The sequence below is a fragment of the Aricia agestis genome, chromosome 12, assembly GCF_905147365.1.
Source record: "Aricia agestis chromosome 12, ilAriAges1.1, whole genome shotgun sequence".
Taxonomy (NCBI): domain Eukaryota; kingdom Metazoa; phylum Arthropoda; class Insecta; order Lepidoptera; family Lycaenidae; genus Aricia; species Aricia agestis.
Window position 1 is genome coordinate 2566851 of NC_056417.1, and position 13614 is coordinate 2580464.

The 13614-nt window shown below is 39.9% G+C and overlaps 1 protein-coding gene across 1 annotated transcript in view; it reads right to left on the reverse strand.

The window, feature by feature from the left end:
* The window catches only part of LOC121732357 (protein tweety-like), a 76890-nt gene that overhangs the window by 36942 nt on the left and 26334 nt on the right, over positions 1 to 13614 (reverse strand). Inside the window, exon 2 of the mRNA XM_042122212.1 lies at positions 2247 to 2274. The gene's annotated coding sequence lies outside the window, so the exon portion shown is untranslated. The remainder of the gene's footprint in view (positions 1 to 2246; positions 2275 to 13614) is intronic.

Sequence of the window (13614 nt, forward strand, 5' to 3'; positions counted from 1 at the left end):
GCGAGGATGCCGCTTTACAATAAAAGGTTATTACAATCTCATATCGCTTCCTATTGCTACGATTGAAATACATTATACGCCATTGACGGATAAAGGACCAGAGAGGATGATTATTGTTTGATCTCAACTTCTGCTTTTCGCGAAACCCGAAGCTTTGAGCAAAAATCATGGCTGAAGCAGAAAAATCGGTGGACGCCGGACGGTGACAAACGAAAAAATCAGTTTCGAGTTTCGACTTCGGCTATTAAAAAATAATTTTCACTCAAAGATAAATAAAACCCCTAGCCTCTAAGTTCCTATATTTAGCAGGAGAACCGAATAAAAAAAACGGCCAAGTGCGAATCGGATTCACGCTCAAAGAGTCCTGTACAATTATTACACACAGACACCAGGACGGACTTAGGACGTACAAGACAGCAAAATCTCAATAATAGGGACCCGTTTTACCATACCGAACCCTAAAACCACCCAGCATGTACCGCGCTATCGATTACCAACAACTGGGTGGCCTAAATGAAAAGCTACGTAAATCCATTTAACGGAAAGCCCGCTGCCCGGCGTCGGCGGAGCAGTCCACAGTCCACGATCGATTTACAAACGTATCAGCTGTGCACGCCGCCACTATATCCGGCGGGTCGTCGGCCGCCGGCCTTGCCCTCGCCGAAGATCAGATCAGACCTTCAGTGCGAATATAGATCACGATTTCGTGGGCCAAAATTAGAGAAGCGAGTACGGGTTTCATTGATTCTTTAGGTCTAGAGAATTAAGTAAATACTAGAGCAGGGGTCAACAAATGGCGGACCGCGGTCCGCATCCGGACCGCCGACCTATTGTGTGCGGACCAAGCATGTTCGAGGATGATCTTCGTTCATCTTAGGACTTCAACATCTCCAGGATTTAATGTCAATATCTATAACTTGCACCAATATTTCACTCCAAATTTGAGAGAGATAATTAGCTACAAAAAATAGTTACTTTTCTCATTGATATCTAAAAAAAATACCTTTGTAATTTCCGTAATTTAATACCATTTGTTTAATTTTTTTTAAATAAAATGTGTGGACCGCGAAGGTCATTTCATGTCGTAAAACGGACCCCGAGCGAAATTAATTGGTGACTTCTGTATAACTAGAGTCTAGGGTTTCCCAAGAATACCCATGGCGTAACTGGTTTTGGTTTCGCGGAACCCAAGATTCATAATCATCACTGCATTGTCTTCGAAGTTTCGGACAAAATAACTTCTATTTATGATAATGCAGACTATAATATTATATTAACATTTTAAATTAAAAATGATACCCAAAAATTATAAAAGGGAGCGTTTCAATGTTTTAAAGGTAAGGAACTGCTCTATATGTTGAAAAGTTTGACATTCATGAGTATAATCCCGGTGTTCCTAGAATAAAAATCTCCTTTCAAGTGTTTTTCACATCGAATAATCCCTATTAGAGCCTAAGGATTCCACGTTCCATGTAAAAGTTTTGTGTTATGATTTACACGGGCTATTTTTGTAAGACGCTTAGTTGGTATTAATATCTGAGAATCCGATTAGTATCCTTCATCGCGCCTGCTCTCTATAAAACAGAGCTTCAAAAGATCATAGGTGTTATGTTTTGTAAATAATTCCACTTATGTGCTTATTCTAAATCTATATAAATATGGTTTCTTGGTACTACAGGTTTAAACGATTTAAATAGAAGATAAAGCGTTTATTATTAGTTTAACAATAAGGTCTTTTTCTACTTTAATCATAAGCTGAAATTGAAATGGCCACGAGTCACGACTCTAGCAAAACTTCTTGTGTTATTTGTTTTTATTTTCATCATATTTTCTGTGACCTATTAATTAATGTTAATTTTTAATACATTAACAAACCATCTGCTTAACCTGAATCTGAAGGATTAAGTTCAGCCGTCTCTACCATAATCAAAATACACACAGAATTTCATACAAATACATTTAGTATGAAATGCCTCGTTTGGACTTTACTTCAATTAATTCGCAACTACCCGCACATGAATAAACGGTGTTTATGTGCGCGTTGATTTGGCATTAAGATAATCAACGCTTATTGGCCTCATCTCACCGCAATTGCCGCTTTATCTGTCGGTTTGTTTGTAGCAATAAAATGCCTGCGCTAATCTTTAGGCATTTTTATCACGACTTGAAAATTTTGCTGGCCATATTCGGCAAGCGTTGCCAAGTGTTAGCGTCTTAAAATATTGAAGTTGAATGATGAATCTTACCTTGATAGGAGCTCAGCGCATCACAAATCTGGAACAGAATAATGAAATATAAGTTTTTCTTAAACCAAACTTAGCATATTATGGTTAACTAGCTGACACCTTGTTTTGCTACGTTGTACCATATCATGCAACCTCTGGCATAACTCTATCAATTAAATAATCAGCCAAGTGCGAGTCGGACTCGCGCACGAAGTGTTCCGTACCGTTATAGAACAAATATAGGCCTAAAATTGTGTTTCTTGTATGGGAGCCCCCCTTAATTTTTTATTTTATTTTATTATTTTTATTAATTAAAATAGAGCACATAATTAATTATAATCAAACACTTTGTGAAAATTTCAAAAGCCTAGCTGTTACCATTATTGATATCGAGCAAAAAAGGCCGAAAAAATTACGTTTGTTGTATGGGAGCCCTCCTTAAATATTAATTTTATTTTGTTTTTAGTATTTGCTGTCATAGCGGCCACAGAAATACACAATCTGTGAAATTTTCCCGGCCCGGAGACGGACAGACAGACGGACAGACATTGAAGTCTTAGTAATAGGGTCCCGTTTTTACCCTTTGGGTACGGAACCCTGAAAACGCATCAAAATCCGTTGGATTCTTTCTCCATCTTAGCCATAGAGACAAATCACTCGAGAAGCGACTTCGATACTGAGTATACCCAAAACTAACGATATCTTGACCGACATAGGCGCAGAGATCGCAAGGATCTCGAAAGGTCGCCGCCCTCACAAATGGGTCAGCCGTGCTCAAGATGGCAAGGTTTTTGTTGGAGCGAGCCTTTGAAAGGCGCGTTAAATTGTGAGTCACGGCCCTAAGTACGGTGCCGCGGTGGAGCGTTTAATATTAATACTTTTGTTAACTTTTACACCGTATTACCTCTACGTTAAGACAAACATTTACGGTATTCATGAGAACACGAAAAAGAAACAAGTTGTTATGTATTACTTGCATTTGATACCGAAGTTAGATATCCATATACAGGGTGTAACAAAAATAAGTGATAATACTTTAGGGTGTGTACGTGTTCCTTGTATAGAGTTGACTGTGAAAGTAGCAGCACTGAAAGACCAACATTTTTTTTCACTTTTGTATAGGGGAAACTCGTGACGCTCGGACCCTTGCCCATACAAAAGTGAAAAAATTTTTTCGTCTTTCAGAGCTGCTACTTTCACAGTGAACTCTCTACAAGGAACACGCACACACCCTAAAGTATTATCACTTATTTTTGTTACACACTGTAGATACTTAATCCTACTTAATATTATAAATGCGAAACTCGAAAGTCAGTTTGTTTGTTACCTTTACTTGTTAAACTAACTGTGCCTTTACACGCTAAACCGATTTTGCTGAAATTTGATATGGAGATATTTGTGTCTCGGGAAAGGACAAAGGATATTTTTATTTTTTTTTTATCCCGGAAAAAAGCGCGATAAACTAATTTTGGCGCAAGGGAGTTGCGGGCGTCATGTAGTCAAAAATTATTGAGATTGGACATGACTCTTGTAATGCATCTCTACGACTTTTGATAGAGATCATCTCCGTTCATTTTCCGTGATAAAAGGTGTCCTATGTCCTTTCCCGGGACTCTAGAGTACCAACTACCATACCAAATTTCAGCAAAATCGGTAGAGGGTTTGGGCGTGAGGAAGTAACAGACAAACACACATTCGCATTTATAATATTAGTAATTAGTATTGATAGTTAGGACCTAACTTCAACTTTCTAGTCTAGACTTCACAGTAAATATTGAAGCTGGTCTGGACCTGGATCGATTACGGCGGTCTGCGGTGTGGCCGCGTCGTGTAAATGATTGAATTACACTCCGTCTTACATACTAATAGTGAGGAAGTGAACCGGCAAACTGTATAATTAATATTGTGCTAACGTTAGCTGTCAATTGTCATAGCTGCTTAGGTTTTTATCATAGAGTTAATATACCTAGCGGAATAGAGAAACAAAGGCCTGAGCAAGAAAGATGTCACCATCAGTAACACTGCGTGGTAAAAAGAGGCGTGTGATACATGACAGCAGCACTCTTTTTTGACGTCCAGTCGGCACGTGCCGCACGTTGACAATTTAATCTCATAGAAATCATGTTCAATCATGCTTGTGTAAGTGTATACGTACACATATTTTTACACACAGATGAAACCAATTTCGGTTTCGTTTGACAGCTCAAGATTGTTGCTCTATTCCGCTAGGTATATTAACTTAATGGTTTTTATTCTAACTGCCGCACCCAGAGACGAATATTAATTACTTGACTGTAGTTAAAAGAAAACTTTGACATAAGCCACATACATTATCTGTCAAACTCTTCATTTAAATGAAGTTGAATAATCATTAAATGTCTGCGGGGCTAAAATGGTCACTTTGAAGAATCATATTATGAATCATGTTTAAAAATTCATTCTTTTAAAATCGCAAAATGAAAGTCTGCTTGCAATTCATATTTAGTAATTCGTACTAATTTGACATTTGTCAGTTTGACAGTTTTGACAATTCATTTGCTGAATTGATTGAGAGGAATTGCTAAATGTGACCATTTTAGCCCCGCTGAGTGCCGCAGTAAGACTTAGGGCCTGTTTCACCACTTTCTGATAAAGTGGCGAATAGGCTATTCACAACTTTTTGACAGATTCTCCATACTATAACTGTCAAGTTAAGTGGTGGATAGCCTATTCGGCACTTATCAGGAAATGGTGAAACAGGCCCTTAGTAATTTAGACTTTACTTTTGCTTGAGCTACTTAAGCTTTACTTGATTCTTGAGCTATAAGACCTGGTTAAATGCTGCTGTTTGTGCATAAATAAGCTGTCATAATGTGCACCGCGTAGCACACCCGTGACAAGTCTTCCCCTAGTAATATGCCTAAGGATTACCATAATCACTTTACCAACACACCGCCTTAAGTAGATCACAAGCCTAATAGATTCTTTTGTTTCTGAACGTAATATCTCCTAAGCTATAAGTCAGACAATAGCCTTTGTTAGCACTAAGGAAAGTGTAACGGGACTAAAATGTATAAGCTTATTGGAGACTGATGGGGGTCGGTGACCTCAGGTAATTACTATAGTCCGAGACACGAGGCGAATCACAAAACATCATAATATCAAATTTTCCTTATTGCAATCATCAAGACTGGACGTTCCAACATTTGAACTTTCATTGAGATTTTTATCAACTCGTGTTTATGATCAGCGGGGCAAAAATGGTCGCTTTTAAGAGTCATGTTATGAATCATTAAATGATACATTTTTAAAAATCGCAAAATGCAAGTCTGCTTGCAATTCATGTCTAGTAATTAGTATTAATTTGACATTTGTCAGTTTGACAGTTTTGACAATTCATTTGCTGAATTGATTGAGAGGAATTGCTAAATGTGACCATTTTAGCCCCGCAGCTGGTGTTCGAAATATTTAAAGAAGCAGTGAAGACAAGCAGAATTCAAAATTACAATCCCCTATGACCTATCCTTTGTTTGATAAACACTGAACACTTCTAATTCGATTTCCAAGTCCTGCTAGTTGTTCAATCTAAAAGTATACTAAGCAAAGTTGCTTCTGTACAGATCGTTTGGTAATTTTACTCCAATGTTTCATGTCGACATGAATATAACATAAGCATAGAATATTAGAGGAATACCCCTAAGCCTTAGAGTAGGTATTAATAACAGTAGCACTACTGATACTACCGTTATTAATACTCTAAGCCCGCTGTCCCCAACCCGCGGCCCGCGGGCCGCATGCGGCCCACCAGGACCTTATTTGTGGCCCGCGTGATGTTAAACAATTTAAAAATTCACGCCCACCGGCAAAATAACGTAGTCTACGTGATAGTTGTTAATTTACTTCCACTTTTAAATCGTTAATTTTGAAGAATGTTATTTTTTAAGTCTAAAAAATGTTTGTTGCGGCCCGCGACACCAAGACCAAAACATGTTTGTGGCCCGCATGAAAAAAAGGTTGGGGACCACTGCTCTAAGCCCTAAGCGCATTACAGTATCATCGAAGTTGCCGCTTCACCACCTTAAGAAGATGCAATGGTAAGATGATACGCCTTTTAACACGATTTGCGCTTGAACACAAACGCACATGTAAAAACGCAGTTTAACGCCTGCAGTCAATGCTGACATGCCTCTCTTAAAAATATTTTGAGGCGTCTTAACTCCTAAATTTCTAAACCGGTGAGCAGCAGGATCTCTATCGTAATCGTTGAAGCTACTGTATGAGACAGCGACAGATCTTTCCCAAGACGAGGCGGCATTAAGCGAGCACCGTTTCAAAATTCTAAGTTTGATCACCGAATTTTGAAGCTGAAAGTCCTGAATTTAGCCTAAATTAAGTAATTTTAAACCTTTTTAAAGATGAAAGTCTATGTTTAGTAATTAGTTATTTTAAAGAAGTCTATGTTTTGTATGAAACTGGAAGATAGGAACTTTGTGTACATACACATAGTATTAAGTAGAGACGAGGCGGCACCGCGTGAGAACCGTGCCGTCTGCGCCATATGTACGGGAATAGTTGGCTGTTGGGTCGACGCTCGTCCTTGAGTTAGCTCACCCATTGTTCGTTTTGGCAACATTCGCCGGAATCGGACACTGTTTGTTACGATCAGGCGTTATTTGGCTATGGGTGGTTAAAATTAATAGACTCTACCATGTAATTACTTATCCATATTTTACCATAATCCGTCTGTCTGTCTGTTACCTCACGCCCTAACCGTTGAACCGATTTAGCTGAATCTTGGCATGGAGATACTTTGAGATCCTAAAAAGTGAAGCCGAATAATATATTTTTCGACGAATTCAGTAAGAATCGCAAAAAGACTATTTAATATTCCTTTAAAGCAGCCTTTCCCAAGGTGGACGATAACGCCCCCTTGTGGGCGCTGAAGGTCTGAAGAAAAGCCGGCAGTGTGAGACCCAGAAAAAAATGGGGGCGTTGTGTAGAGACTTGGGGAGTGACTTATATCATGGATGCATTTTTAAGCGACTTCCAAAGAGGAGGAGGTTATAATAAATGTTCGGCTGTGGATATTTATTTTTATTTGTAAATACGGGGGTGCTAAAATATAATTTGTTCTTAAAGTGGGCAGTAGACAAAATAAGTTTGGGAACCTCTGCTTTAAAGGCTATTTTCATGCGGCATAAAGGAAAACATCAAAGCAACGAAGCAAACAAATCATTCTTCGAATAAAGATGTAGAAAACCTTTGCAACAAAATATGTCTTTAACACGTGCGTCCCTAGACCCTAGCAAGCAAAAAATACATGCACACAATTCTAAACTCTACCACTTTGTATTTAACATGTGTTTTCCCGTGGCCACGAATAGGGAACCGGGGACGTAAAAAAAGGTCACACGTCGAAGTCGAAGTTCATTCTCGGGGGCGGTATCAATACATACAAAAATAGACTCTACACGGGTGTTGTAAGGTTTGTTTCTAATAAGCACGTGGTACGTTTCGTACGATTGTAGGTGATGTACTTTGGTTTCTTTGATATGTAAACTAGCTCGTGCTCCGAGTACTAATACTATATTCGTGTCCTGATTCACCGCTTAACGACTGGTGGTACTTGAAGACTAATTGTGTGACATAGAGACATTTTAAAGAAATAGTTCACCGGGGGACTCTGTAAACGAGCCAGAGTCCTGAAACGTTTTATTATTTAGCTTGCGAATAGACTCTCCGTCCGAGTTTTTTAGTGTCCCTCGAGTGCAGTCGTTTTCTTTGTTTATTTCGCGCACAAAATGGCTGGAATGGCCTTAAATACTTTGTTATTTAAGGAGAGGAAGTGTAGAGTGTACAGTATGGACACAAATCATTAGCATTACTCTTAAAGGACACACGCAAAGAATTGCTACATGGCTGGCGTGATTAACGACATTTAAATGTTGTGGCGGACTCATTTGCGCCAAAGGATCGCGCTCTTGAAGTTTTCTAAGTGAGGTATTCTCAAGCCACAGCTGACAACTAAGAAACCTTTTCACTAAAGGGAAGAACTGATCCGGCCTAACCAGGTCGCTCGCTGGGTCGGATATTTCCTTTTGGAGCTTCCACCCATGCCCCAAAGTAAGAACCATGAATCCACGATGATGGCACAGTTTACCGCAGGACGCGGATGGTGGATGATCGCAGATAAGTGTGTCACGTCCGAAGTTGCTCGCGGCAACTTTGCGTGATACGCTTCACAATATCCCCGCTGTTTGTTGTAAAGTTACGGACTGTACTGGAAAATTCTTATGTGGAGCATAAAGCAAATCGATTCACAAAGATATGGTTTCCGTATAATGTGCCTATTTTACTCCAAATGGAGCAAAAACCAGTGTGGACCGCAAAACTCACAGTTCGAAGGCTCGCATCGAGCCAGCTCGAAGGCCCGCATCGAGCCGGCTCGGTGGAATTAAATACTTATACATATTAAACCTTCGATTTGGAGAAAAATTATCGAGCAATGCTGAATGTGTGGACGAAAGCCCGAGCCGTGGGTTTTACTCTACGTGATTGCTCGATCGAGCAAAACCGTATGTGACTTACTTAGCATAAGAAGGGTTTAAAGACCAATTGTCTGATTCCCTAGAAATCTCAAGATAAAGTTCACTACATTATCTTGACAGTTGGCATGTAGTCTTTAAAAGACCCTTTCACTTGATCTCTAAAAATCTCTATTTTAAAGCCAGTCAACTAGTATTTTTTTTATGAAATAAGGGGGCAAACGAGCAAACGGATCACCTGATGGAAAGCAACTTCCGTCGCCCATGGACACTAGCAGCATCAAAGAGCTGCAGGTGCGTTGCCGGCCTTTTAAGAGGGAATAGGGTAATAGGGGAGGGAAGGGAAGGAAATTGGGCCTCCGGAAAACTCACCCACTCGGCGAAACACAGCTCAAGCGCTGTTTCACGCCGGTTTTCTGTGAGAACGTGGTATTTCTCCGGTCGAGCCGGCCCATTCGTGCCGAAGCATGGCTCTCCCACGTTAGTATTGCGTAACAAGCGGAAATACTATAGGGAACAAATGGGTAAAAGAATAACATCGTATCTATATTACTACTAAGAACTTAGAAGACATAAAAACAAAAGCATAAAAGCATCTCAGTATAGAAATCCATTAAACGTAGAACGATATAAAAGAGCTGATAAAACAAAAGCATCGAGTTGTAAGGTCAATGCACTGTGTTATCGGGCTATAAGTCTATCGTGGGACCCCATCTACCTCCTCCGATCGATCTATAGACCTTATCTACCCATAAACTTGAAGGCTCGAGGACCTTCAAATAAAACTCAATCCTATGATAATAAATTTAGAACATATTTTCCAAAAATGTTGAGCATAAACCAATATTTGTCCAGATAAGATGTATCCGGTTGGAGTATTCGCAAACTTATTCCGATGCAAATTTTATTACAGTTAATCCGGCGTTGAATTCAGTTCTGCTAATGAAGATATAATTAGCGACCTCCCCTAGAGACGCTGACGTAAGACGTAATAGCTGCTCTGTACATTAATTTTATTGCAACTTCTAACGAAGATACTGATAAAAAATGTAGTTTAATTTGCTTAACAGATACGTTAACTACTTTTTAATCTTTTGTGTTAATGGTTTAAAAACTATTGAGACGTAATACGTGGGAGAGCCATGCTTCGGCACGAATGGGCCGGCTCGACCGGATAAATACCACGTTCTCACAGAAAACCGGCGTGAAACAGCGCTTGCGCTGTGTTTCGCCGAGTGAGTGAGTTTACCGGAGGCCCAATCCCCTACCCTATTCCCTTTTCTACCCTTCCCTATTCCCTTCCCTTCCCTACCATCCCCTATTACCCTATTCCCTCTTAAAAGGTCGGCAACGCACTTGCAGCTCTTCTGATGCTGCGAGTGTCCATGGGCGACGGAAGTTGCTTTCCATCAGGTGACCCGTTTGCTCGTTTGCCCCCTTATTTCATTAAAGTGTGGTGCGGATTTGATCGGACCAACGCATGGGACTACGACAAAGTTACTACCAACCGCAATATATCAGTAGTTTGAAAATAATATTCTGGGTGATGACTGAAGCCGTATTGAACGAAACGTCGATACGTTTCGTTCAATACGGCTTCAGTCATCACAATTGTTGAGATCTGATAGAAAATATAACAAAGATTCCAAGTCGCGAATCACTTTAAAAAAATTGCACAAGAATACAATATAATCCGGTTAGTACAATTTTCTAAAGCCCAACTCCCGGCCTGAGCAGATGCGTCGCTCGGTGCGTTCATTTCTCTATCGTTCTAGCGTGCTCCTTATATCCCGGAGATAAAGGTCACGACGGGGGTGGAATAACCCCGAACGGAGCGTGATTCCGGGCTGCAGCTCAGCGCGCAGCCTCCGCCGTATCGAACGGCCGCGCCCACGCCCCACGTGCTCCATTCACCGTTTATCCACGTGTAAAACTCGAACCTAGATGTAATCTATCCGAACGTGCCACGAGTTTTTATTGCAAAAGTTTTAGGATCCAATTAACGATTTCGAAATGATTTGTCTCTACCCTGATATTGGGTTTGATCCATTCGTCGTAAATATTACAACCGACATATCGACATTCGACAGCAAACAGGAAACGTCCTCAACGGTTTTAGGAGTTTTTACCAGATAGGCGATCTTTCACGTTGCACTAGACATGACACCAAAAACAATCTTAAATTAGGTCCGTCCGCGTCAATCGTAAATCCTTAAAAATAGGATCTACAGTCATAATTTTACAAAACACCTGGTTTTAGGCGAAGCTATCACGTTGCACTAGACGGAGTCATGACACAAACAGAAAAAATCCAAAATTAGGTCGAAATTAGATCCACAGGGTCAAAATTTCACAAAAATCTAGTTGTAGGCGAATCTATCACGTCGCACTAGACATGAAACAATCCGAAATTCCGTCAGTCCCAATTTGATGGAATCGCGGACACATTGTAAATGCATTTTGTGCTTTAAAAAATTGTCCACAGCGGAGCCGCATCCAATCAGTGTCCGGTCACTGGTGGCTGGACATAAATCCCGTGCAGCTAATGAATTGCGACGGAGACGACGTGACAGCATCCGCCGTGTCCCAGTGGCGCGCTCTAATAAAGTCGGATGCATGGCTTACAGGACATTTTGTAAGTGGCGACTAATTTCCCTTTAGAACCATAACTAGGTAAGACTAGGATTGTATTAGTAGATCTGCCAGGCGAGTTTAGATAACTGCTTTGATGGTTAACATGAGCAGTTTTTAACCAACTGTTATGGTCATTTAGTAGAGTTTTTAAGAATTTTCAAAACTTCTCAAATATGCAAGTTTAACATTTAATGAGTTTAAAGGATAAGTGTGTCGACCTGCTCAATATGAGGCAAATTTATCGTTAAAAATATCTAGCCGAACATAAAACCCTCATTTTAAAATTGGAAGTTAAAACACTGAACATCAGCGGCTAGCATACCCTTTCCGGCTTTCAAGCGAATCGCCCAAAATTTAGATTTAGCTTTGGGATAAAATCTCGTCCGCCCGAACCGGGTTAATGAAATTTTCCAATAAGGGTATTTTTACAGACATAGAGCAAGATAGATACCGCATGTGTATGTACTTCGCGTGTCATATCGCGTTCCCAAACGACGAGCAATGCTCGTCTTTCGAAAGTCTGTTCTTTAGTCTGCTATCGGAATCGGGCGTCAATCGGAATTATAAAAATGCCTTAGAAATGCCTAAAAATGCCGTATTAAGCTGTAGAAATTGAAATAGAAACGTTGGCCTAGGTAATGGACACGTTTCTTATCATCGGTACGTCACAGCAGGTAGAAAAAAGTGGCACGCTCGTTTTCATACAAATAGAGCGACATGAGGTATCTATCTTGATCTATGTCTGTGGGTATTTTACAGCTGCGTCGTTTAATTTTTTAAATTACATTTCAAAGTGCTTTGTTCGTTCAAAAGCATATAACGCAAAGGTCGTAGCAGAAGGCGCCACTAGCACATACACCAAATATTCCGACCAAAATCCGACATGTTGCACACGTCATATCAGAATCGTCACGTCAATTTTCAAACGTCGAATAAAACTTTTTGTTTATCTGTGCTGATGCTGCCGTCTAACGCGAAAAGTGAAAACGTTGCATTGCAATTTCATATATTATTAACCTACTGCACAGAATATATTATAATAGTACTAGATGACACCCGTAACTCCTTTGCGCCAAAATTATTTATCGCGCGGGAACCGTACATTTTTCCGGGATAAAAAGTATCCTATGTCCTTTGCGGTACTCAAAGTATCTCCTTTGCGAATTTCAGCAAAATCGGTTCAGCGGTTTGGGCGTGAAGAGGTAACAGACAGACAGACAGACACACTTACCCATTTATAATATTAGTATGGATTCCCCTATTGTAACCAGCAAGTAGCAACGCGACAAAGATAATTAAAGACGTGAGTGGAAGAACCAGATAAGTAACTCTTAAAAATTAATCTTTTATTTGCACAAAATATGGAGTATTTAGGGTCGGAAAAATAATTTGAAAAAAAAACTGGATTTTATGTGTACCCTGGTACATTAGCTAGAAGATGAAGTAGATAAGTTACAAGGTTTGTAAAAAATATAATTTATAAGGAAAGAAATGAGTACTTGTCCTTATGTTATAAAATGTTAGTTATGTGTTTCTTGCACTCACTTGCTAGTTGCTAGCAGAGACATATCACACAACTCGGAGACCGCTCAATCCTTGTCACTCGCTTCCTTCTTAAGATCTAGCGATCAATTTAGAAATGGGATTGTTTTATGAGCAAACTATTTCTATCAATTCCAAGACATCTATCATAATCATGGCTCGTCTGTTTATCAGATTGCGCAAGGGGCTTATGTTTTACAAGTACTGTGTAATTTTTTGTTTGTGACGTCATCAGACTTAATATAAATAATTTGAGATTAAACGATATTTTTTCAATTATTATTTTTGCTAGTGACAAAAGATGCATCGCTAATCGCTATCAAGTTTTTTGGGATCGGTAACGTTATTCCCTTTAAAATAATTCAAAGTTGTTTTTTTTTTTAAGAAATAAGGGGGCGAACGAGCAAATGGGTCAAATGATGCTGATCTTCTGATGCTGCGAGTGTGCATGGGCGACGGAAGTTGCTTTCCATCAGGTGACCCGTTTGCTCGTTTGCCCCCTTCTTTCATAAAAAAAAAAATGATGGAAAGCAACTTCCGTCGCCCATGGACACTCGCAGCATCAGAAGAGCTGCTAGTGCGTTGCCGGCCTTTTAAGAGGGAATAGGGTAATAGGGGAGGGTAGGGATGGGAAGGGAAGGGAAAAGGGGAGGATAGGGAAGGGAATTGGGCCTCCGGTAAACTCACTC